General features: G+C 46.9%; 1 long non-coding RNA gene across 2 annotated transcripts; it reads right to left on the minus strand.

Annotated features, from left to right (window-relative positions):
• Nucleotides 1-15,433: 15,433 nt before the first annotated feature.
• LOC112405105 (uncharacterized) lies at nucleotides 15,434-23,105 on the minus strand. Of its 2 annotated transcripts, XR_003004266.1 has the most exons (4): nucleotides 23,069-23,105; nucleotides 21,927-22,136; nucleotides 18,147-18,296; nucleotides 15,434-15,530 (listed from the first exon to the last, which is right to left on the minus strand). It is a non-coding gene; the product is annotated as an uncharacterized LOC112405105 (long non-coding RNA). The 2 variants fall into 2 exon arrangements; XR_003004265.1 differs by lacking the exon at nucleotides 23,069-23,105 and having other exon boundaries at nucleotides 21,927-22,746.
• Between the last annotated feature and the right edge of the window lie 1,975 nt (nucleotides 23,106-25,080).

A 25,080-nucleotide genomic window follows, 5' to 3' on the forward strand; every position in this document is an offset into this window, starting at 1 on the left:
TGTGTGTGTGTGTGTGTGTGTGTAGAGAGAGAGAGAGAGAGAGAGAGAGAGAGAGGGTTTTTTTTGCTTTTTTAGAAATTGACTCATGCAATTCTGGGGGCTGGCAAGTTGGAACTCTGCAGGGCAGGCCCGCAGGCTGCAGACTCAGAAAGGAGCTGAGTTGCAGCTGAAGTCTGAAGGCCCTCTTCAGGCAGAATTCCCTCTTCTTCAAGGAACCACTGTCTTTTTTCTCTGAAGGCCTTCAACCGACTGGATGAGGTCCACCCACATTACGTGGTGTAATTTGCTTTACTCAAAGCCGACTGATTTAAATGTTAGTCTCATGTTTTTAAAAAAGCCTTCACAGGGGCTTCCTTGGTGGAGCAGTGGTTAAGAATCCGCCTGCCAATGCAGGGGACACAGGTTCGAACCCTGGTCTGGGAAGATCCCACATGCCGTGGAGCAGCTAAGCCCATGTGCCACAACTACTGAGCCCGCGCGCCTAGAGCCCGGGCGCCAAAAGAAGCCACCGCAATGAGAAGCCCATACACCACAATGAAAAGTAGCCCCTGCTCGCTGCAACTAGAGAAAGCCCACAAGCAGCAATGAAGACCCAACACAGCCAAAAAAGAAAAATGTTAAAAAAAAGAAAATACCAGGCTTCCCTGGTGGTGCAGTGGTTGAGAGTCCACCTGCCAATGCAGGGGACACGGGTTCATGCCCCGGTCTGGGAAGATCCCACATGCCGCGGAGCGGCTGGGCCCGTGAGCCATGGCCGCTGAGCCTGCACGTCCAGAGCCTGTGCTCCGCAACGGGAGAGGCCACAACAGTGAGAGGCCTGCGTACCGCAAAAAAAAAGGAAGAAAATACCAAGTGTTGACAAGGCTATGAGAAAACACCAACCAACCTTCTTGCACTGCTGATGGGAGAGAAAGCCAGAACGGCTAAAATGGAGAGCAATCTGGCAGAACTTCCATCCTTCATCAGTTCTAAGATACACATTTTGTGTGTGCCATGAACTGAGGGGTGATGTCCTGCAGATAAGCCTATGTCCATGCATCCAATTCTCACTGGAGCTTAAATTCATCACGATCTTACTGAAGTCATCGTCTTGCCCTACCCCCTACTCTGTTTCTTCTAGTGAACTCCCTACCAGGTTTATGGCATCACCATCTATTCAGTCACCTAAGAAGGTAACTTGAAAGTCAACTTGTACTCTTCCCACACTCCCTCCCTGTAATGCCTCAGTGGGTTACCAGAGACAACACTACTACCATTTTTTTCTAAGTGACTTTAACTTTTTTTTCTCAACCTTGAGATCTTACTATTATAGATATAATTTTGTGTCTAGGCTATTAACCAGAGGAAACAAGCATTTCTCCAATCATTAAAAATAAATCTTATAAGCAATATGAAAGATTGTTTCAAAATTCCTCCCTTTAGAGGAGAATTTAATTTTAGCTGCTAGGTAAACACCTTTTTATACAAGTGTAAGGGATTCAGGGGACAAGAGAATGATATAGATGAGATGAGATTGGCCACGTGCTGATAATTCTTGAAGCTAAAGGATGGATTCATGGGAATTTATTAACACTACTCCTTCTACCTTTGTATTTGTTTGAAATTTTCCATAATAAAAAAGTTAAAGAAAAAAAGTGTAAGGGATTCAATATTTCTCAGAGAAGGCGTCTCAGGGCATTTCCTCGGAGTGCTGACGCTTGGGAAGGTCATGTGATGTAAGGGGTTCTGCTTACCATCTGGGGCCCTGTACTCAGACTTCGATTCTACCAGTGTGCCTCTTACCAGTCACGACTTAGGAAGTTTCCTTACTGAAATTCAACTTTCTTTACCTCCCTCATAGGGTTATTAAGAGGGTTAAAACGAGCCAGACCCCTACAAAAAAAGAAGCAATCCCATTTATACAAAACACTAGAAAATGCAAACTACTCTGAAGTGACAGCCATCAGTGGTTGCCTGGAGAGGGTAGAGGCAGGGAGGGGTAAGATAACGGGATTACCAAGGGGCATAAAGAAACTTTTGGGGGCTGACAGACATGCTGTCTATCTTATGGTGATGGTTTTGGGTGCAAATACTTACATTAAAATTTTTCTAATTGTACACTAAAAAAAAATGATTAAAAGAAGTATGTGTCAAGCACTTAGCACCACACCTAGGAAAGAGTAAGCACTCCATGAATACTAGCTTCCATCATCACCCTCCCTTTCATCATCATATCATGGTAATTAGGCATTAAGAGAAGCAGACACTCCTAAAGACTGGTTATATCTCCTGACATTAAAATGGCATCTCAGAGCTTGTGGTCTTGGCTTATTTGATCCTGCATATTTCTGTTCCAATTAATCCTTAACTGCTTCTTGAAATGCAGGAGTATTTTCCCTTCTAAAGTGAGCATTTAATTAATGCTCTCACACATTCTGCGTCCTACCTTCTTATCCTTGAGAAACTTAAGAAATCTAGGACTTTCCTGGTGGTGCAGTGGTTAAGAATCCGCCTGCCAATGCAGGGGACACGGGTTCGATCCCGGGTCCGGGAAGATCCCACATGCCACAGAGCAACTAAGCCTGAGCGTCACAACTACTGAGCCTGCACTCTAGAGCCCGCAAGCCACAACTACTGAGAACGCGTGCCACAACTACTGAAGCCCGCACGCCTAGAGCCCGTGCTCTGCAACAAGAGAAGCCACCCAATGGGAAGCCCACACACCGCAGCAAAGAGTAGCCCCCACTCACCACAACTAGAGAAAGCCCATGCGCAGCAGCGAAGACCCAACACAGCCAAAATTAAATAAATAAATAAATAAAAATATAAATAAAAATCTAATCGCCAACTTTGGCCTCAAGTCACATGTGAGAAAATAACAGTGTGGGCTAAATACTATGTTGTAAAATGAGAAGAAGAAAGAGAACTGTGTTAGTTGAGTGCCAACTGTGAGCCATAATCTGGGCTAGATGCTTTTTTCACTGAAATTCTGCATTGTGGGCACATTTCTCCTTCCTGGCAGATGAGGAAACCTTGGCTCAGGGAGGGGAAGTGAGTTGCCCACAGTCACACAGCCAGGAAGTGACAGAGTCAGAAATGGAAGTGAATTCTCTCAGAGTTCAAAGCCCTGGCAGATGAGGAAACCTTGGCTCAGGGAAGGGAAGTGAGTTGCCCACAGTCACACAGCCAGGAAGTGACAGAGTCAGAAATGGAAGTGAATTCTCTCAGAGTTCAAAGCCCTGGCTTCTTCTACTCTATCATGCTGCCCCCAGAACACCCACTGCCCAGAAAAATTCAGATAATGCTCCACTGTCAATAACAGTATTTACTAAGCCATCACTAGATGCCCTGTGCTAAATCTGTTCCCTGTATTATCTCATTTAATCCTCATATCAACCCTATGAAGTGGATACAGGTGCCATCCCCATTTAACAGAAGAGGAAACTGAGGCTCAGAGAAGTCAAGCCCCAAGCTCAAGGTCACGCTGCTGTGAAGTGTCATGGTTGTGAAACAGGAGGTAAGGGGGCAGGGCACAACTTTAAAAGAATGACACAGCCACAGGACATGACAAAAACTGGTGAAAAGTAACTAGATCCAAGATGGAGGAAGATTTGACTTCCAGTGGACCTTGAGCCTCATTATATGCTTATTGTAACATATTAGCATAAGCTAAGTGACACAACCACCAGTGCCATGACAGTTTTGAGGCCGACCATCAGAGATCAAAAAGTGGGCGGTGGCCCAATTCCTGGAAATCTCTGTCCTTTCCCAAAAATAACTGGAATAACCCTCCCCCTCATTAGCCTATGAAATTACCCAGCTCATAAAAACCAACCATGCCATATTTTGGTGCCTCTCACCTTCTGAGATGGCCCACACTCCATCTGTGGAGTGTGTTTCTCTCTAAATAAATCCACTTCTTACCTATCACTTTGTCTCTCACTGAATTCTTTCTGTGATGAGACATTAAGAACCTGAGCTTCATTAAGTCCTGAGACCAGGTGTGTGATCTCAGCTAAAAGACCATGGGTTCAAGTCCCACTTTGGGTTTTGGCTCAGTTTGAGTCCCAGTGTGTGGGTTCAAGTCCCAATCTGAGTTACATGGTTTCAGTTGGGATCCTAACCCAGGTCTGCCCTATTCCAAAGAGCAGGCACTAAACCTCACCCTCCTCCTTCCTGTCATCCCTGCCTCTCGCATCCACTGGAAACATCTGGTTGAAAAAAAGAAAATCTGGGGCTTCCCTGGTGGCGCAGTGGTTGAGAGTCCGCCTGTCGATGCAGGGGACACGAGTTCGTGCCCCGGTCCGGGAAGATCCCACATGCCACGGAGCGGCTGGGCCCGTGAGCCATGGCCGCTGAGCCTGGGCATCTGGAGCCCCTGCTCCGCAACGGGAGAGGCCGCAACAGTGAGAGGCCCGCGTACCACAAAAAAAAAAAAGAAAAGAAAAGAAAATCTGTTTCTATATCCCAAGTTCTTCAGGTTTCATATCGATTCTTTCACTCAGTCCATAATTAGTGAACCTGTAGTGAACATTCCAGTAATCAAGGGGAGACAAAGACGAAGGCCTGTGCAACACAATCCCTGTGGTGTCCATCATTATCCAACTACAGGATCCCAGAAGGCAAACCTGGCTGCACAGCCGCATTTTCTAGGCCTCCTCATTGTCCCCATGCCAATGACACACATTACAATGAATTAAAATGTCTTCAAGCCTGAAATCATTTTCCAGAGAAACTGGGCCAAAGGCCAGACCTCTTCTTTGAGCTTCTCTCCCCTAAGCTTAGGATCTGCTTTCCCTCTGAGACACGTTTCTGAGAAGGAGGACGGAATAACACAGTCTGTGCTCCCTGCTAGGAGAGGAGGGCAATGACTGACTGGTACGGGGACTTAACAGGCATGTTGCCTTGCCTCAAGGTGGGGAGAGCTCTGTGATCCCATGTGTGCTGCAGAGCACCCCAGGGAGATCCGGCTGAAGTAGATGCCCACTGAGACTACATTCTTGCTGGGCTTTTCACCAGCCTTGTCTGGCTTCCTCATTCCCTTTCATTTTTGCTCCCTCAAAAAACTGCTTGAATGGACTTCCCTGGTGGTGCAGTGGTTAAGAATCTGCCTGCCAATGCAGGGGACACGGGTTCCAGCCCTGGTCCGGGATGATCCCACATGCCGAGGAGCAACTAAGCCCGTGTGCCACAACTACTGAGCCTGCGCTCTGGAGCCCGCGTGCCACAACTACTGAGCCTGCATGCCACAACTACTGAAGCCCGCGTGCCTAGAGCCTGTGCTCCACAACTAAGGAAGCCACCACAATGAGAAGCCCACAGACCGCAACAAACAGTAGCCCCTGCTCGCCGCAACTAGAGAAAGCCTGTGCGCAGCAACGAAGACCCAACGCAGCCAAAAACAAACAAACAAACAAATAAATTTATTAAAAGAAAAAAAATTGCTTGAACAATGAACATGCCATCTCAGCTTCTGCTTCTAGTGAAACCAATCCAAAACAGTTGGTACCAGAAGTGGTCCTAGGAAACAAACTGCGTGCCGCTTTCATGCGATTGCTGATTTTCACCTTCGGTGAACAGGATGAAGTAAAAGCTGGAGGGGGTGAGATGATCCAGTGTCTCTAGCATCTGAGGTCTGGGGGAAGTGGTCACCAAACAGACCTCTGAATCACGTGGCTCTTGCTCAGCACTGTTGATTTGTGAAAGACTGATCAACAATTTCAGAGGGCCTGCGTGGCAGCATTTAAAGAGACTCGCATCTCCTGCAGCTGGAGGGCACACAGAGCAGGTGCAGGAATGAATTGTAAGAGTGGCAGAACTTCAAAGAAGGCCAGTTCTCGGCTAGGTGCATCCCTTTACACCAAAGACAAAGTCCCAGAAGGGAGAAAGAGGATCCTGATTCTTGGGAGGGGCTATCTGAAGGGATAAACCCAGATACTCCTGAACCCTCTGGGCCTGCAGACGAGTCCTGTTCCCTTGCTGGAAGACAGAACCCCACTGCCGCCCTACCTTGCTGGAAAATGAAGCAGGTGCTTTACAAAGCAACATGTGCCCTCCTAGGGATTTGCCCCACCCCCTTTCCTGGCCACCAGACTGATAACCAGGGAATAACCTTAGCATGGACCAACTCAGGAAATGCCTGCTGAGGAAAGAAAGGGATTACATATCAGACCTGGCCAACATACACAAGCCCAATCTGGCCTGTGGAAGATTCCGAGGGTGATGGATGAAGGTGGTGGGGGGGGGTGAGATATAAACTGGGTAAGTAGAGTTTGTTGATATGGAGGGATCCTCTCCAGTGATATAGGATTTAACACCCTGGCAAGGGCCCCAGAGGATGGTTCCAATATGCTGATGGGACAGTACTTGAAAGATTCAAAAAAGCAATGATCCAAACTGAACAATGTAGAGATGCCAGAACTGCCACTGCAAACTGGAGGGAAGGACAGAAAGGCTCAGAGGAGTGGGCATACTAGAATGTGCCTACTGTATACGACAGGAAAACCCACAAGCTGCCCATGTTCCTTGGGAAGGCCTGGAGAACTCTCCATTTAGCACGGAGATAAGAAGAGTGTTGGTGGGGGAGCAATGGTATCACGAGCAGCTCAATAGTGGCTGTTACAGAACTGGGCTCCATAGAAGAACTTGGAGAATAAAATTCCAGAGTAGCAAAGACCGATGGAAGCACTCAAGCCTAAGAAACAAGATGGTGCAATTACCATAAAGGGCAACAAGGTCAGAATAGCAGCCAGGGGGCTTGACCTGCAGGGACCCAGGCAGATGGCTCATCAAACATAGAAATCATGGGGACAAATTAGGACAGCCAGCTAGGTTTTGCTTAATATACCCAATCAAAAGACATCAAGAATGGATGAGCAAAAGAATGAGGTCAGAGATATTCATGGGCATAGGACCGAGGCAGTGACACTGGGTCCAGTGCTCAGAAGGGCCCTGTGCTTGGGGTTTAATGCTCTGTGCTTGCCATCTTGAAATTCTTTTTCTTTTCTTTTTTTTTTTGGCCACACCGCGCAGCTTGCAGTATCTTAGTTCCCCAACAAGAGATAAAGCCCATGCCCTCAGCAGTGAAAGCGCGGAGTCCTAACCACTGGACAACCAGGGAATTCCCACCATCTTGAAATTCTTAATTGCACTTGCCAACTTGAAATTCTTAATTTTTCTTTGAATCTGCTTTGTAAAGGAAGTCCTATGTAAGTTAAGACAAGAGAGGTACACAGGGACTTGGAGGCTTGGCTCAGAGGCAGTGCCATCTCCCACTGCCTCCTCACCTCCTTTACCCCCTGAAACCCCACATTCTGCGCAGCCTCTCCCTCCCTGACCCCTCCAGTGACTGCTGCGGCCCTCCACTCCTGGCAGCGGCCTGAGAGCAGGCACAGGGAAAGGTAGGGACAGGCACACAGGCTTCCCGGGGCAGGGCTTGGTGGCAGCCGTCCCTGCCCTTGGCACACTCAGCTGGCACTGGGCAAGAACAAGCCTCTCACCTACTCCCGATGCAGGTACCTAGACATCCCAGCACGGAGGTTGGTGAACCCTTAGGATTTCCTTCCACTGAGCGTTGGAGAAGGTGGCCTGTGAGAAGGGAAGATTCCCGGCACAACTTCCCCAGCCAGGACACGGCACATCAGGTGCTCAGCGCATCCTTATGCCTCATGCACCCTCCTTCCAGCCTTCCTGAGTCTGGCTTGTGTTCGTCTCTTCTGACTAACTGGAGGCACCTTCTGGGGATGAGCCATAAAAAAACAAATTGTGTCATTCTGGTGATTCCACATCCAAGTTAAACACTCTGATATTTGCATTTAAATTGGCATTGCACAAGATAAAGAGGAATGGTAAAATTTATTAAATTTAAATTTTACATTTTCCTTTACTTAGAACTACATTAAATACCAGATTAAAAAAAAAAAACACGGCAGGTTAAGAGAGAGATTGTGGAAGAAAGGAAAAGGTTTTTGTTTTTTTGTTTGTTTGTTAAAGAACCAATTTTATTTATTATATTTAGTTTTTGGTTGCGTTGGGTCTTCGTTGCTGCACACGGGCTTTCTGTAGTTGTGGTGAACGGGGGTTACTCTTCATCGTGGTGTGCGGGCTTCTCACTGCGGTGGCTTCTCTTGTTGCGGAGCACAGGCCCTAGGCACGCGGGCTTCAGTAGTTGTGGCACCCAGGCTCAGTAGTTGTGGCACACAGGCTTAGTTGCTCCGCGGCATGTGGGATCTTCCCGGACCAGGGATTGAACCCGTGTCCCCTGCACTGGCAGACAGATTCTCAACCACTGCGCCACCAGGGAAGTCCCAGGAAAAGGTTTTATAAGTTAGTATCTTCAACAGCACTTTTCCCTTTTTGTTTTGAACGAAGGGCCCCCCCATTTTCATTTTGCTCTGGATCCCACAAATTACATAGCTGGCCCTGCTCACTCTCCTTTTCCTGAGAGCACTGACTCCAATAAATCACTTGAACAATGCCCCTATTCCTGTCCCAGACTTGGCTTCTAGCACCCTGACATAAGACACATGCAACTTATCCAGGAAAGAAAAAACTAGAATTCTCCACCCCCCCAAAAAAAAAACACAGAAGCAGCAAGAGACAAGGCATTCATTGTGTCCTGTGGCCAGAGCAGAATCCAGTCTCTGCAACTGTCACACCTTCTCCTCCTCACATCTCACCCTGAGCTCCCCTCTGAAATGGCGTCAGCAGGGTGATTGCTGAGGTTCTCTGATAATAACAGCTACCGTTTACTGAGCACAATCCACGTGTCAGACAGGTGCTTCCCACGCCTTATGGTCAATCCACAGGTCAACCCTAAGCAGCAGGTAACAGGATCCCCATGTTATAGACAGGACATAGCCTCGTGGGGTGAAGCCCAAGGTCACTCATCCAGCAAGTAACAGACCCAGGGTTAGGCTCCAGGGCCTTTGCTTTTCGTCACCAGGCTACCCAGCTTCTGCTGCCCCGGTTCTAGCACTGGAGCCAGAGGGGTGCAAAAGACATGGTCCTTACAAGGGCACACCTTTTTTTCTCCTTAAAATTTTCTTTTATTGTTTTCTTCTGCTTATAAAACATAGGATTATTATAAAAATAAAGATAGAATACAAACACTGCAAGTTCCTATTTACACGTATTCCAGGCTGAACAATATTTCCAAACATTCTGCATTCAATCAGAAACTCCCAAAATAGAGATGGAACTCAAATTCAGTCCAAATCTGTTCCCCACCCCCCCAAACCCGCTTAACATTACTGGCAGGGTCAGTCCAGCCTCCTGGAATCACACAGCTCTAGTGACAAGGCTCTCACTTCTTTTTTTTTTTTTTTTTTTTTTTTGGGGGACGGGGGCCCTCCCCACTGCGCCACCAGGGAAGCCCTGTTGGAAGATTTATAAACACAGTTTCAATTTCATTAATTGTGATTGGTCTGTTCATATTTTCTATTTCTTCCTGGTTCAGTCTTGGAAGCTTATACCTTTCTAAGAACATGTCCATTTCTTCCAGGTTGTCCATTTTATTGGCATAGAGTTGCTTGTAGTAGTCTCTTAGGATGCTTTGTATTTCTGCAGTGTCTGTTGTAACTTCTTTTTCATTCCAAATTTTATTGATTTCAGTCCTCTCCCATTTTTTCTTGAGTCTGGCTAAAAGGTTTATTAATTTTGTTGATCTTCTCAAAGAACTAGCTTTTAGTTTTATTGATCTTTGCTACTGTTTTCTTTGTTTCTATTTCATTTATTTCTGCTCTGATCTTTATGATTTCTTTCCTTCTACTAACTTTGGGTTTTGTTTGTTCTTCTTTCTCTAGTTCCTTTAGGTGTAAGGTTAGGTTGTTTGAGATTTTTGTTTCTTGAGGTAGGCTTGTATTGCTATAAACTTCCCTCTTAGAACTCTTTTTGCTGCATCCCATCGGTTTTGGATCATCGTGTTTTCATTGTAATTTGTCTCTAGGTATTTTTTTATTTCGTCTTTGATTTCTTCAGTGATCTCTTGGTTATTTAATAACGTATTGTTTAGCTTCCATTTGTTTGTGTTTTTTACATTTTTTCCCTGTAGTTGATTTCTAATCTCATAGCGTTGTGGTCAGAAAAGATGCCTGATATGATTTGAATTTTCTTAAATTTACTGAGGCTTGATTTGTGACCCAAGATGTGATCTATCCTGGAGAATGTTCCATGTGCACTTGAGAAGAAAGTGTAATCTGCTGTTTTTGGATGGAATGTCCTATAAATATCAATTAAATCTATCTGTTCTATTCTGTCATTTAAAGCTTGTGTTTCCTTCCTAATTTTCTCTTTGGATGGTCTGTCCATTGGTGTAAGTGAGGTGTTAAAGTCCCCCACTAATATCTTTCTGTGAATGTGGGTTTTCCCTCCACAGGCTGCAGAATTGTAGTTCTTCTTGCTTCTGCTGTCTGCTCTCTGGTGGATGAGGTTATCTAAAAGGCTTGTGCAAGCTTCCTGATGGGAGGGACTAGTGGTGGGTAGAGCTGGGTGTTGCTCTGGTGGGCAGAGCTCAGTAAAACTTTAATCTGCTTGTCTGCTGATGGGTGGGCTGGGTTCCCTCCCTGTTGGTTGTTTGGCCTGAGGTGACCCAGCACTGGAGCCTACCCCTCTTTGGTGTGGCTAATGGCAGACTCTGGGAGGGCTCACGCCAAGAAGCACTTCCCAGAACTTCTGCTGCCAGTGTCCTTGTCCCCACGATGAGCCACAGCCACACCCCACCTCTGCAGGAGACCCTCCAACACTAGCAGGTACGTCTGGTTCAGTCTCCTACGGGGTCACTGCTCCTTACCCAGCGTCCCTATGCACACACTACTTTGTGTGTGCCCTCCAACAGTAGAGTCTCCATTTCCCCCAGTCCTGTCGAAGTCTTGCAATCAAATCCCTCTCTTCTTCAAAGTCTGATTCTCTAGGAATTCCTCCTCCCGTTGCCGGACCCCCAGGTTGGGAAGCCTGACGTGGGGCTCAGAACCTCCACTCCAGTGGGTGGACTTCTATGGTATAAAGGTTCTCCAGTTTGTGAGCCACCCACCCAGCCGTTATGGGATTTGATTTGATTGTGATTGCGCCCTCCTACCGTCTCACTGTGGCTTCTCCTTTGTCTTTGGATGTGGGGTATCTTTTTTGGTGAGTTCCAGTGTCTTCCTGTCAATGACTGTTCAGCAGTTCGTTGTGTTTCCAGTGCTCTCGCAAGAAGGAGTGAGCACACGTCCTACTCTGCCATCTTGCACCAATCTCTCACTTTGCTGTATACCTGAAACTAATACAACGTTGTAAATCAACTATATTCTGTATTTCAATTAAAAACCAAAAAAAGGCCTTGTAGGAGCTTGGTAGTCAAAGAACAGCAGAAGGCAGGTAAAGGAGCAAGAGAGAAAGTAGTAAGACAGGACTTCCCTGGTAGCACAGTGGTTAAGAATCTGCCTGCCAATGCAGGGGACACAGGTTCGATCCCTGGTCTGGGAAGATCCCACATGCCGCAGGGCAACTAAGCCCACGCACCACAGCTACTGAGCCTGTGCGCTACAGCCTGAGAGCCACAACTACTGGGCCCACGCGCCGCAACTACTGAAGCTTGTGCGCTCTAGGGCCTGCATGCTGCAATTACTGAGCCCACATGCTGCAACTACTGAAGTCCGCACGCCTAGAGCCCATGCTCCATGACAGGAGAAGCCACCGCAATGAGAATCTCACACACCACAACGAAGAGTAGCCCCTGCTCACCACAAGTAGAGTAAGCTCGCGTGCAGCAATGAAGACCCAATGCAGCCAAAAACAAAAAAGTAGTAAGACAGAGGATCAGAGAGCCAGGCCCGTCCTGCCCCACAGGCTCTGATAGCAGAGGGCCAGGAGAAAGCCACTACCCCAGATGAAATCATTATCATCATCACCATAATATTTAACAAGGACAACTGATTCTTTCTCAAAATTATATAAAGTATAAACAAAGGACTTTTTGGAAAACTAAGATACTTTTATAGTTCTACGGATAAATCATGTTCTTGCCGTGCAAATTCAGTTTCTACACTAATCAGACTGCTATGCCCATGACCCACTGTGATACTGTACAGCAACCGGTGGAAACAGAATCCCTTCCTCACCCTCAGACAATGCCAATGCCAAATGTGTTCCAACTATGACGCACCAAAGCCATGACCCTCAACCCAAGCTGGGACCCACATGAAAGGTACTAGGGAAAGGTTCCGATTTCTCTGCACTATCAGATCTGGTCAAGACTGTTGTTCTTCACACCAGGGTGGATCAGCAGACCTAGTTAATGCCGAAATCACTGGAGGTAATTAAACAGGCAGGATTGGGCTTGGCCTCAGAGAGGAAGGGAGGAGGGGGCTATGCAGATTTTCCTTTCTTCAGTGTCAACATTATAAAATTGGCATTGGTACCTACTTCCTCCTGATGCCATTTAGTTTTGGAGGCAAAAACCCAGGGGAAAGGAGTCAGATGGATTGGGAAGTCAGATGCAGAGGTCAACGTTGGGGTCTGTAGTTTTATGCAAAAATGTCTGCTTTTTATCTAAAGTGGGGATTTGCAACTGGGATTTTGCCCACCCCTACCCGCCTGGGGCCCTTTTGGAAACATGTGGAAACATTGTCCTCGGGCTATGTCATTCTTTCAAAGGTTGTGGACTGCCTCCTTCCCTCCTGTTTCAGAATCAAGTCAAAATGGAAGTTTATGGTGAGAATGCAAAGGTATTATGGAAACAATATGGGCTTAGAAAGCCACCAGGAATCAGAGTGCCCAGTGCTGTCATCTCTTCCTCTGTTTTCTCTCCCAAAAGATGACTTTCTTCTTAACTGTCTTGCATATAGTCTAGTAATATACTACGCTCAGCCCCACTTTGACTCTAAAAGTCCCCATGTCTCTCAGCTTGGCTGCCCTTAGTTAACTGGCATCCTCTGTCAATACCCCAGTGATAATTCCCAGAGGAGGGATTAGATGGGTGTAGCCTGGGCCATTCTTCAAGATGACTCTGGCCGCAGCCAGACGACTGCAACTTCACGAGAGACTCTGACAGAGAACTGGCTAAATGAGCCTTGTCAAGCCTAAGGACCATGAGCAAAACGGGACCCTTGTGGGTGGGGGAAATGAAACAGGAGGGAGGGAGGCAGGGCACAAGCTTTGAAAGAATGACATAGCCCGAGGATATGATATAAACTGATTAGAACCAAATGGGTGCAAGATGGTGGACAAGTCGACTTCCACTAGACCTTGAGCTTCAGTATACGCTCACATCAGCAAGCTAAATGACACACCCACAGGCGCCATGACAGTTCCAAGATCAACCATAAGGATCAAAAAGTGGGCGGTGGCCCAATCCCCGGAAATCCCCGCCCCTTCCTGAAATAGCTGGAATGCTCCGCCCACTCATTAGCCTATGAAATTACCCACCACTATAAAAACTGACAACCCCCATACCCTGCTGCCTTTCTCACCTTCTGAGGTGGCCCACACTCTGTCTGTGGCGTGTGTTTCTCCCAAGGCCACTCTCGCCTTCTGAGATGGCCCATAATCTGTCTGTGGAGTATGTTTCTCTCTAAATAAATCCATTTCTTACCTATCACTTTGTCTCTCACTGAATTCTTTCTACAATGAGACATCAAGAATCTCAGCTTCGGGCTTCCCTGGTGGCGCAGCGGTTGAGAGCCCGCCTGCCGATGCAGAGGACACGGGTTCGTGCCCCGGTCCGGGAAGATCCCACGTGCCGCGGATCGGCTGATCCCATGAGCCATGGCCGCTGAGCTTGTGCATCCAGAGCCTGTGCTCCACACTGGGAGAGGCCACAACAGTGAGAGGCCTTCGTACTGAAAAAAAAAAAAAAAAAAGAACCTGAGCTTCATTAAGCCCTGAAACTGATCTCAGTTAGAAGGCTGTGGGTTTTGGCCAGGTTCAAGTCTTGGCTGTGTGGGTTCAGGTCCCAATCTGAGGTGCACGGTTTCAGAAAGTTTGACACTGTTGTCTGCTGTAATGCCAAAAAGTAGGAAACATACCTCATAAACATGATGATCTGACCAACCTGCCTCTAGTAAAATACAAAGAAGAGAGAGAAGCTAAAAAAAGGAACTTTTTTGGTTTTCAAGCAGAACGCAGAGGTTATGTAAAAGCCAGTGGTTTCTGGGTTTGAAAATAAAACTACTCACTCCCAGCTTCTCCAGAGGGCAAACTATTCTCAAATTAAAATGGTTTTCCAGCAAAGGATGAGCATTGCATCTTTTGTTAAGAGCTCAGAGAGGTTTAAGAAGGTACCTCATTAACCATTCCAAACAGACAAAATCCTTCTAAAGAGCTTAAGGGTGTGCCTTCCTATCTCCATAAACAACAGGATTTCTGAGATTCTTAAGGGCACTGTCCCACAGTGGTTTTGAAAAGGCATCCAAGGTAGAAAAGGACTTACAGGAGCCAAAAAGATTTGTGTCATGGTTTTTTTCCCCATGCAAGGAACTCCAGTAAAAATCATAAAAATCCTCAAAGTTTTTTTAGAATCAGTTTGAACGAAAAGAGAAGGAGATACATAACAATCTGATACATAGCTGTGAGTGCTGTAGGAACTAAGGCCCCCCACCCAGATGGCGGATGGTAACTACATGCTAAGACCCCAGGCTGGTCAGAACCTAAGGAATGATAATATTGACCTTTCCTGACCCTCGTGACTTCAATCAACTCAAGCTCTGTCAACCTTTGCCCCAATTCTAGGCTGAATTCTCTGCTCAAGCCCCTTCATGAATATGTATATACCCTTAGCTTAAAACTTCCCCAGTTTTGCCTTGGGGAAGATCCCAGGTGTTCTCCTTGCTTACTGCAAGTAATAAATCCTTCCTTCTCCCACTCTTTGACTTGGTTGTGTCATTTGGCTTCCACATCCACCAAGAGGTAAACCCAGTTTGCGGGTAACAGGCAGAGCTGCAGAGAAACATTGACTAGAACTGGACCCTAATCAAGGAACCCACAATACATTTACTGCAGCATTCAGATGCCTAGCCCACAGATGGATGTTAGGTATGGAAGACAGATAAGTTATCTTTTTACTTCACAGATACTCAGATCAATACTCATTCCTGGGCTTCCCCGTGGTACAGTGGTTAAGAATATGCCTGCCAATGCAGGGGACACGGGTTTGAGCCCTGGTCTGGGAAGATCCCACATGCCACAGAGCAACTAAGCCCATGAGCCACAACTACTGAGCCTGCATGCCACAACTACTGCAGCCTGTGCGCCTAGAGCCCGTGCTCCGAAACAAGAGGAGCCACTGCAATGAGAAGCCCACGCACCGCAACGAAGAGTAGCCCCTGCTCGCCACAACTGGAGAAAGCCCGCGCGCAGCAGCGAAGACCCAATGCAGCCAAAAATAAATAAATTATTTTTCTTAATTCATAAAAAAAAAAAGACTCATTCTTGAAGAGCTGTAACTAAGAAACCACACTCAAGGCACCTCCAGTCATACCTGGAAATGATACCAAAGACGAGATCCTGGACTTCAAGCCTGAACCTGATGGCATGAGAAGTTTGGGAGCATCTCGTGATGGAACAAGTTCATTTTGCTGAAAGAGGAAAAGAAATAATTTGTGGTCAGAAGCAGACTGGCAGTTTTTAAATATGGCCTCCAAATTCTTTGACGTTCATGGAATGTCTCCTTCCCCTCAATCTTGGCTTGATCCATAGAAAATAGCAGAAGTGGCCCTGTGCCCGTTTCTGGCCCAGGCCTTTAGAGATGAGCAGCTTCTACTTCCTTCCGTTTCCTTTTGGATCCCACCTATCACACTTTGAGGGAGCCCAGGCCACAGGGAGAGGCCAAGTGTATGTGTTCCAGCAGATAGTCCCAGGAAGATCCCAGTCAGCCTCAGGGGCCAGGCCTGAGGGTAAGAAACGCTTTAAGATGACTCCAGCCCTAGCTGATATCTGACCACAACCAGATGACAGACAGTGGGGGAGACACAACTAGCTGAGCCCAGTCAAGTCCCAGAACCACGTGAGGTAACAATTAAATGAATGTTTTGGAGTGATTTGTTACACAGCAATCGATAACCAGAACAAATACTTTCAGTAGTTTATATAATCTCAAATTGTTGGAATGTGTGACAATGAGCATAAATAACTTTAAAAATTATAAGGAGTCACTAAAATAAAAAAATAAATTAAAATTTACTATTAAAATGACACAAGGCTTTGGAATCAGCAAGAACTATGTTCAAATCCTGTTCGGCATCCGATGAGTTATATGACATTAGATAAGCTACCTAGCCTCTCTGATTCCCAGTTCCTTTCTCATTAAAATAGTTAGTTAAGAACACCTATCATATAAGGTTATTGTGAGGTTTAAAATCAGAGAATAAACATAAATCCCTTAGCCCAGTGCCTGGTAGTTGCTCAATAAACAGCTCTCATCATTGTTGCCAACATGATGGCTAGCAAGGTCTCTGGTGATGAACAGCCCACCTCTCATGTAAGAGCACTAAGAGCTCTTTTAAGCAGGCTGACCAAGTGCCAGTTTGCCTTGTGCAACACTGGCTGGATGACTGTGGAAATACGCATTCCAAATAGGGCTTAGGCATTTGTTTGGTTCCAGATGGAAATCCCTCTAGTACAGTTGCTGTTGGAAATAGGCTCACCTAGACTTGAGCATCAGTGGGTATGAAGTGAGAGGTGAGAGGAGAACAAGGTAAAGGAGATAGACTTCTATACCATGGACAAGACCAGCGCTGTACACAAGCAGTCAGTTTCTGAAGAGTGGATGGAGGATCTAGTTTGATTTCATGTTAGCTAGTCAATTCAGCTAGTTGAATGTTAATTAAAAACTGGCTTTCACAAAGACCTAAAGTTCATGCCACAGAACATCCAAAGCAAGAGGCGGTGAGGCTCATGACATAAGGAAGCTTGCGATCCAGTTAAGGATGTTAATTCGGTCATTCTTACACTTCTTCACTCATTCCACTACCAGAATGTCTTCCCCGAGCTGGTCTCTTTTTTTTTTTTTTTTTTTTTTTTTGCGGTACGCGGGCCTCTCACTGTTGTGGCCTCTCCCGTTGCGGAGCACAGGCTCCGGACGCGCAGGCTCAGCGGCCATGGCTCACGGGCCCAGCCACTCCGCGGCATGTGGGATCTTCCTGGGACGAACCCACGTCCCCTGCATCGGCAGGCGGACTCTCAACCACTGCGCCAATGGGGAAGCCCTGGTCTCTTTGCCTCTAGTCCCACCTAACTGCTATCTTTACCACAGCCCAAGTAAACTTTATAAAATGTGCTTCTAATCCTGACACTCTCAGGCTTTTAAATCTTTGGTGGGTCCCTGTTGTTCTTTGAACAAAGTCCAAACTCTTTAACATGGTTCAGAAAAAAAACTTTGTCTGGTTTAAAACCCTCCAATGGTATCACATTGCTTCTAGAATGGAATCCAAACTCTTCCCTGTGCCCTACTAAGCCTTGCATGAACTGGATCCTCTCTGACCTCACCTCTCCCCATGCTCTACCTCCCCTCCCTCATTCCACTCCAGGCACGCTGGCCATCTTCTTGTTTCCCCCAGCATGCCTCAGAGCCTTTGCACTTGCTCTCGCCTCTGCTTAGAGCACTCTTTCTTGAGTTCTTCGCACAGCTGATTCCTTCTTAAACCTCCCTAACCGTCCAATCTGTTACACACACATCAAAGAGTCAGTTGACTTTCTTAACAGCCCTTATCATAAGCTGTAATTGTCTCACTTCTTTATCTGTAGGCCCCATGAAAGCAGGAATCCTATCAGCCAGGGTCACTGCAATATCCTCAACTCACAGAACAGTGCCTAGTATACAGTGTGTGCTCAAACTTTGTTTTGAATGAATGACTCTCCATTTTGCAGACTTGGAATCCAAAGCTCAGACAGCTCAGGAGACTCGCTTAAGCAGCAGAGCTGAGTCTGACTGATTTTGAAGTCCATGCTCTAGACCAGCGCTGCTCAGAGCAGCTGGTCAGAGAACTGTCTGTTACCGGTCCAAGCCTAAGGCAGTGACGGATTGCACCAAAACAGGGAAGAATACAACGCTACTTTCATTGAGCATATCTTGCTATGAAAAAAAGAGCGGCTGAACTGCAGTGTGCCTAGTGATGTCGTGGACGTATTACGTTCTGTGGCAAGCTCCCTATCGAATGGGGAGCTAACCACAAACGGGTGGTGTCGGCACTCACCTGTGCCCCACGCTTAGATTAGCATTCGTCTGGCGACCACACCGTACTCCTTACTCTTCTTCATGCCTTAGCCGATGACTTCCTGTGAAGCACCTGCTTTATTCCTGGCTCCCTCTTCCTCTCTTCTGTGGGCTGGTGCACAGGAAGTATCTGATAATTTGTATTGCAGATGAAGAGAATACTGAGAAGGTTTTTTGCTTTTTTTTTTTAATGCAGTTTTTCAAAGCCAGCAAACAAACCTATTTTTTTTTTTATTATTCCCCGGTTTTGGAATTTTCATGAGGCTCCAAGCTCCAGAAAGCTATTCTTGCTGGCTAGTTGGCTAAGCTCTCAGTCAGAGTCCTGATTTCCAAAGCAGAACTGTGCAAACTATTTTTATTATACACACTGGCCTCACAGCCTAAGGCAGTGACAGCCTGAAAAATCCTGTGATGCTGCGGCCTGTCCTTATGTGCTCTTAATCTCTAATTATACTGGTGCAGAGCTCCCTAACCGGAATCTGCCCCCATTCTCCATCACCATGGGCTTTCTATCAGTGCTTTCACTTCTAACCTCACCAAATAGCCCCCCTAACACATACACGCACACACACACACACACACACACAAATACCCCATGCCAAGATAGCATGCTAGTAAGAAAGACTTGCTCAGTCATTCAAATATTCAATGAGAGCTTTCTCTGTGTCAGGAACTGTGCTAAGAGTTAAGGATTAAAAAACACAGTCCTTGTCCTCTGGGATCTTTCTGAGCTGAGTCAGGAAGTCAGACGAAATATGACGCAAACAGTGTCACGATGAATGCTATGAACAAAAGTCCTAAAGTTTTCTAAGATGTCAAACAGGCACCTTGCATACCATACGGTAGTGAGCGCAGAAGAGACATTTAAATGGCAGCTTGAATATCAGCGTGAATGCTTTGTCTCTGCAGGAGTCACCACCCGAGCTGTCATGGCCAGCGACTGTATCAAGCACTTTAGATGCGGGAAGTCATTTCGTCTTCACAAAGGCTGAAGGCATGGGAGCCATCTTTATCCTCATTTTACAGATGAGGAAACCAAGACCCAGAGAGGAAAAAGTACCACTCCAAAGCTTCACAATCAATCAGAGATCAGGACCTAGTTCTGCTGGATTGTGATGTCTAGCTTTTAACCATTGCACTCTGCTCTAATTTGGTCAAAACCTTTAAAAATAAATACACTTGCGTAGGTGTCCCAGGGCCAGGAAGAGGTCCATCTATAATTAGAGCTGTCCCCGATTAAACATGGTGTTAGGAAATACACGATGATTCCCGGGTGCTACACTCTTCAGTGTTACGCCCATAAAGTACAATGATTCTCTCCTACTAAATTGCCTTTGTTGTCAGTAATTATTGGTTTTGGAAGTTTCTAGAAGGATGAGTTTCCAGGTTGCCTCTGAAGGACTTGAACCCAAACTCATCCAATTTAATCATTTGTGAGCCAACTTCCTGGATCAGACCCCATGCTAGACTTGCGGATACCAAACAGAATAAGTCACAACCCTAGCCCTCAAAGAGTTCATCTGGTATTGAAAGAGACAGGTGAGTAAATGGACCGCTATGTTATGATGCAATGAGTGGTAAACATAGAAGCATGTACAGGGACCAGAAGTAGCATAGAGGAAAGGAAGTCTTTCCAGAGGAGGGGATTTCTGGGTTGGGTTTTAAAGTATAAATAGGCTTTCAATGGGAACTCAAGAAGAGAGGCTTACACATGCATAAGAGGTAACAGCAATGGGCAGTAGCATGTACTCGGTTTACTATAAGCAGTTTTGTCTTATCAGAGCATATAATGAAGGGTGCAGAGAGGCAAGAGATCCGGCTAAAGAGGTTCCCAGCATCCAATCACGATGGGTCTTATGTCCCAGGATGGGATTTTATCCTGAAGACAATACTGCAGGAGAGGCATGTTTCTAAGCCCTGGAAATGATACAGTCTGGTTTGCTTTTGAGAAAACTCACTCTGGCATCGGTAAGGAGGCCAGATGGGATAAAGTCAGCCAAGAGGCAGGAAGGACCTTTAAGAGTATAAATGTCAAATGCAGAGGCTGGTGCTCAGGAGAGAGCAGTGAGGTTAGACAGGAAGGAGTAGATGCGAGGATAACAACAAGAGGACCGGGTGACTGGCTGGATGTGGACTGTGAGGGGTCGAGAGGAGGCCAGGATGACTCCCAACTTTCTGTGTTGGGCGAGTGGGTGGGTGCTGGTACCATGAGCTGAGGCAGGGCCTTTAGGAAAGTGAGTGGGCAAGAGAAGAGGGGGTGGGAGGACGACGAGCTCCTATCTGGACTAGCTGAGGTTACTGAGCCAGGAGGTGGGGATCAGCGGGCAGGGCAGAGCGCCAGAGAGAGGCTCTTCTCTGTTCCCACAGGGGAATACCTGACAGGACTCATTCCTGGGCAGGGCAGGAGTATGTGACACCCAAGCTGTGGGTGCCTCTAAAATGCAAACCGTCAACTACTGAAACAAGCTGACTGCTATAACAAAGCATGCGTTGTGTCCCGCATCTGAGGAGAGGATGGCCCTAGAGCAGGGGTCCCCAGCCCCTGGGCCAAGGACCAGTACAGGTCCAAGGCCTGTTAGGAACCGGAGGTGAGCGGCGGCTGAGTGAGCAAAGCTTCATCTGCCGCCTGGACCATCCCCCTCCCCGCCCCAAACCGTGGAAAAACTGTCTTCCACGAAACCGGTCCCTGGTGCCAACAAGATTGGGGAGCGCTGCCCTAGAGGATCAGTAAGACCAAGGCAGAACCGTTGATGTCCCGCTTATTTATTCCCCATGCTCCCCTTCTTTGTAAGTGACACTACCGTACACCCTAGAGCTCAAGCCCAAACCCTACAACTTACCCTTCAAGCCTCCCTTTCCCTCCCCCCATCCACTTCATCTAATTCATCTTCAACCACCACTCTATCTCTCAAACACCCCATCACTCGTGATCCCTCATCCTGCGTTGTTATCTTCATAAGCATTTATGCTATCTACATATACTATCTAATTTATACTACTGAATATAATACTCTACGTCGGTCTACTTGCTTGCTGACTATGTCCCCATTGGAATATAAGCTCCAAGAGGATGGGGGCTTTGTCCTGTTCTTCGTCATACCCCTCATCCCTACAACAGTGCCTGGCGCACTGTAGGAGCTCCATAAGTGTTCCTTAAAGGACGTTCTGCATCTGAGCACTTCTCTCTCTCTCTCTGCTGCCACCACACGGATTCAAGCCCTCGCACAGTTCCCGGAGTGCTCCCAGCACACACTTGGCAACTGACGGCATGTGGGCCAGGACGGAGGGGAAGGAGCCTGAGGTGACTAGTCTTTACAAGTCCTGGTACCTCTCCAATCCACCCATTTTTCACGAAGCAGCCGGAGTAGCCCTCTAAGATCAGAGATCATCTCACTCCCCTGCTTAAAATCTTCCAGTGGTCCTCAAGGCCCAGCATGCCCACCTCTGCAACTCCACCTCCGATCACTTTACCCCTTGCTCTCTACTCCCCGTGCTCTGCTTCTGTCCCTCCACCCAACTGACCTTCAGTACCAGCCACACCTCTGTCCTCCCCAGCAATCTGCAGGGATCTCCGCTCATACACCGCCTCCTCAGAGAAGCCTTCTCTGACCATCCAAGCTGAAGTGCAGCCCTCCTCCTCTCCTGCAATCCCAGGCACCCTCCAGCACGTCAACCTGGTTACTTCCTTCACATCACTTAGCACAGCCTGTTCTCATTTACTGAATTGTTGACTACTGATTATTGTTTCTCTCTTTCTTACCTCTCTCTCCCCCGGCATGTATTCCAGTGTCCAGAACAGAGTCAAGGCTCAATTATTATTTGTTGGACAGAACTGTGTTTCCACTAGCGTGATGGTGATGGTGATGATGATGACGATGCCGAGGACGCTCATACTAATGACGCTCCCCACGATGAGACGCTGGTTTGATTCTGTGGATTCAAGGACTGACTGGAGCATGTTCTCGACCATCTAATTAGAGACAGAACCCATTGTTACCAGCTTGGTCTGGGCTTTGAAGCTAGAATGTGTGTGTGTTTGTGTGTGTGTGTTTTCTTCATACCAGGAGACCTCACCGTCATCAGTAGGTACAATCTACCACCTGTCTCCAGGGAGACCCACTCAGTAAAAGCAAAATGAGCAGGTGTCAGGTCTCCTCTGTCACTCTGCAAGATGGGGCGGATTAACTGTGTTTGGTAGACAATAAATATTGAGACAGGAAGTGCTCAGATCAAGAACTTCCCTTGGACCCTTTAGATGTTCTTTGCAGCTCCTGCACTCACTCTGCCGGAAGGATTCTGAGGACATGCTAGGGAAGAGAGAAAATGCAGTTCACCAGACAGTGCTGGAGGGAGGGATTAGGGCTGATAGCCAACCGGGGCTGCAGAAGAAAGATTCTGGCCAGAAACTGAAGCATGATGCCCTGTCAGTTTCAGTAACACTGGGGAAAACTTGAACTCATCTCCTACTGCTCCTAAAAAAGAGGCATACGTTAATGAACCTCAATTCAGAGATGGAAGAAATCTCAAACAATTGTTTCATTTTACAGATGTGTAACTTGAACTCAGAGTGGAGAAAGGACTTTCCCAGGGTCATACAGAAATTCCATGACTGATCTAAGGCTAGGATTCTCACTATTTGAAGGTCAGTGTTTTTCTCACACATGACAACACAGGTGCAAGCCTAACACTGAAGCTAAATTAAACTAAGTTATCCATGTATGGCCACAGAAACTAGCAAAAGCCTGTGTCCAAAACTTACCCAAGGGAATTCCCTGGTGTGGCGGTGCGGTGGTTAGGACTCCACGCTTTCACTGCTATGGGCCCAGGTTCAATCCCTGGTCAGGGAACTAAGATCCCACAAGCCGTGCCCCGCGGCCAAAAAAACGAAAACAAAAAACTTACCCAAATTCCTATGGCTCAGGCTTCCCTGGTGGCGCAGTGGTTGAGAGTCCACCTGCCGATGCAGGGGACACGGGTTCGTGCCCCGGTCCGGGAAGATCCCACATGCCACGGAGCAGCTGGGCCCGTGAGCCATGGCCGCTGAGCCTGCGCATCCGGAGCCTGTGCTCTGCAACGGGAGAGGCCACAACAGTGAGAGGCCCGCGTACCGCAAAAAAAAAAAAAAAAAAAAAAATTCCTATGGCTCTCATTTCCAGCTCACTTTCCTCTTGGTTCATGGCCAGCCTATTACAAGGCACAGGTATCCCTTCCCCTTTGACTTCCAAGCAGATGCTACCAAATGAGGCAGGAATATCTGTTGGTAGACAACAGGGTTGCACACGAGACTTAAGCAGCGGGTGAATCATATGAGATAGTGAACACTCTTTGAAGCCAAGTCAATCAGAAGTCATGGCTCTCACTCCAAAAAAACGTGGGAAAACAGGACCATTCAAGAATATCGAGTGTTCTGTGTGGGATGGAATGACTTGGGGAAAATAAGAGGAAAAGAAAGTTAAGTCTACCGCTCAGGGTTCTAAGTTATCAGGTCACATATCTGGGAGCTCAGAAGAATGTTTCTATAAAAAATATAAATAAAAATGTATTTCTAAATAACAAATGTGGAAACTGAGATCAAAATAACAAAAGGTAAGGAACCATAAAGCACCAATCAGACCTCAGGTCCAATCCTAAATAATGACCTTGGACAAACAGTCTAGATACTTAATCTTTTTCCCTTATCTTTACAGTAAGGATAACAATGGCAATAAAAACATAGCCATCACTTACTGATCACTATCTCTACGACAGGCAACGAGGTAAGCACTTTATATGCCTTCTTTCAACTCAATCTTCATCTCAATCCCACGAGATGTAGGCATCATCGTTCCCAATGAGAATCAGAGAGATGAAGTAATTTGCCCAAATTTATAACCAAATCGCAGAACCAAGATGTGAATTCAAGTTTAAGCTCTTAATCATTATATTTCAATCATTATATTTCAAGCTAGCTCTTTGTTCATGCTCCCTAAATGATCGTTTGTGTCCCTTCCGGTTCTTATTCACAATCCTTGTCATATCCTCCACAAAGAAGGTGCAATAAGGCTCAATCCTCCATTGCCAACTCTCAAACCATCTATTGCCAAAGTCACTAAATTCCTGGTCAGCTAATTGGGGGAGGGGAGGCCAGGAGAAGAGCTCCCAGTGCTGTCCCTTCCCATTCCAGCTAGAGAACTCAGAATCTAGCAGGCACAGGGAAAGGAGGGAGAACTGTAGCACCTAATTTTCTTTTCTGGGGATCAACTTCCCCTTTGGAAGGAGGGAGCTGGGCTACAGGGCCCCTGAGGGGACCAAGGAACTGCGGCAAAGGGCATGTGTTCCCAAGTGACTTCTCAGTTCCTGTCCCATCTTCAAAAGGAGTGATAGATAATAATTGCACGCACTTCACAAAGTTACTTAATTAAATCAAATAATTCCCCAAAAGAGCTCAGCAGAGTGCCTGGGACCTGGTAAGCATTCAATAAATGTTACCTATTATTGCTATTGCCATTACTATCATCATCATTCCAACTCCAGCACTCGCGGTGTCTCTATTAAGCAAGGGGATTCCTTCGTGAATGACTTTAATTTACAAATGTATTCACTGGTCTGTCTAAAGAGCGGCTCTAGAGCCCTGTATTTACCGCTTTCCCTGGCACACTGACCAGGTTTTCTGCCTCCAAAGTCTGCGACTTGCAGAACTGCCATGATAGTACCAGCAAAGACTTGCCTTCCCCTTCTCCCTCGGCGGCGGTGCGAGGCTTCAGCTCTAGGGTTCGGGAGCCCGCCCACATCAGCCACCATTGGTAGCCCCGTCGCTGGCGTGATTAAGGCCCCGCCCCCTTCTCTCTGGGACCACTCTGAGGCCATCTCCGAAAGCGGAGGGGCCTCGGAGGAGGGCCCGCGATGCGTCCTGGGTTTTGTAGTCCATCTGTAAG

This window comes from Neophocaena asiaeorientalis, unplaced genomic scaffold, assembly GCF_003031525.2.
Source record: "Neophocaena asiaeorientalis asiaeorientalis breed wild unplaced genomic scaffold, Neophocaena_asiaeorientalis_V1.1 scaffold268, whole genome shotgun sequence".
Taxonomy (NCBI): domain Eukaryota; kingdom Metazoa; phylum Chordata; class Mammalia; order Artiodactyla; family Phocoenidae; genus Neophocaena; species Neophocaena asiaeorientalis.